The 1,269-nt window shown below is 47.3% G+C and overlaps 1 pseudogene; it reads left to right on the top strand.

Annotated features, from left to right (window-relative positions):
- The first annotated feature begins 255 nt into the window (after positions 1-255).
- On the top strand, positions 256-790 carry LOC123634830 (annotated as a pseudogene).
- The last annotated feature ends 479 nt before the right edge of the window (positions 791-1,269 follow it).

Below are 1,269 nucleotides of genomic sequence, written 5' to 3'. Positions count from 1 at the left end.
ATTCATAAAAACGTACTGAGCACCGAGCACATGCCAGGCACTCCTCTAAGTACTGTAAGCATGTGCCATAGCAGGAAAGGAAACAGACAAAACAGGACAGATAAAAAACAGTTTCCTCTGTGGACTCATCTCCACAGCAGTGAAGACATACAATAAACAAGATAAAAAATAAGAGATGTAGTATATTAGTGTTAAGCACATAGAATAAAGCATAATTAAGTGACTGTAGCCAGAACCAGGCTAAGCCTGGCTGTGATGGGGAAAATCACACCACAACTCAAAGCCATGCTGCACCTGCCTCTGATGTGTGGACAAAGACTTCCAGCGGTACCTAAAGATGAAATGTGGCAACTGTGGTGAGATTTCAGAGAAGTGGCACTTCATCTGGCTGATGGACAGTGTAGTACACTGAAGGAAGGCGATGGCAGCTCCTCCGTGGTCCTGAATTGCAAGGTGCACATACAGGTCAGCGCCATTGAGATTCTGAGCAGCAGCATCAAATCTTACAGTGCTACAGACAGTGAGAAGTTCAAGACCATAGCACAGTTTGAGTTCTGAGGCCTCAAACCACTTGATTTTCAGCCCCAGGCTGGGTTTGCTGCTGAGGGTGTGAAGCCAGGTACAATATTCAGTGACATTAATCTGCAGGAGGAGGACCGATAAAAAGGCTCAGGAGTCTGTGGGAATCTATGAGGTCACCCACCAGTTTTTGAGATGCTGTGCCCCTGCCTGTACATTGCCCCTAAGAACTGAGAAGGGGCAAAGTACCCCAAGCAGCAGAGCCCACTGAAGTTGATCCCCTTCTCTCCATCTCCTGGCAGCAGTACCACACCCTCACAGTCTACCTGTGGGGCTCTCTCGCAGCCTCCCAAGCTCCACCAATGAAGTCTTTGTTTATGCTGCACAGGTGCATGAAGGTGGGTCAGGTTGCAGCCACTTTTTCCACAAGTAAGAATTCACACTGCAGGTCTTTGACTGCTTCCTGGCATCTTCCCACAGTTTCAAATCCTGCACCTGATCCAATTTGCAAAATATACAGGTGTGCACAGCTTCTATGGACTTTCCAGCTTTTAGGGAGCAGGCAGGTCAACCCAGAGGACCAAAGGTATCAAGGATGATGCCACAAAGGGCAGCTGAGCCTGTGGAATGATTCCATGAGCCCAACAGTCCTGAACCAACACACTTTTTAAATTAGCTTAGCTGGCAAATAAACCCAGGCATCTCTGTTAGCTGATGTCATTTCAGATTCTAAAGCTGAAAGGGACTTTA

The sequence above is a fragment of the Lemur catta genome, chromosome 3 (assembly GCF_020740605.2).
Source record: "Lemur catta isolate mLemCat1 chromosome 3, mLemCat1.pri, whole genome shotgun sequence".
In the NCBI taxonomy this organism is placed as follows: Eukaryota; Metazoa; Chordata; class Mammalia; order Primates; family Lemuridae; genus Lemur; species Lemur catta.
The sequence above is the reverse complement of the archived record's forward strand: the minus strand, read 5'-3'. Positions and strand labels throughout refer to the sequence as shown.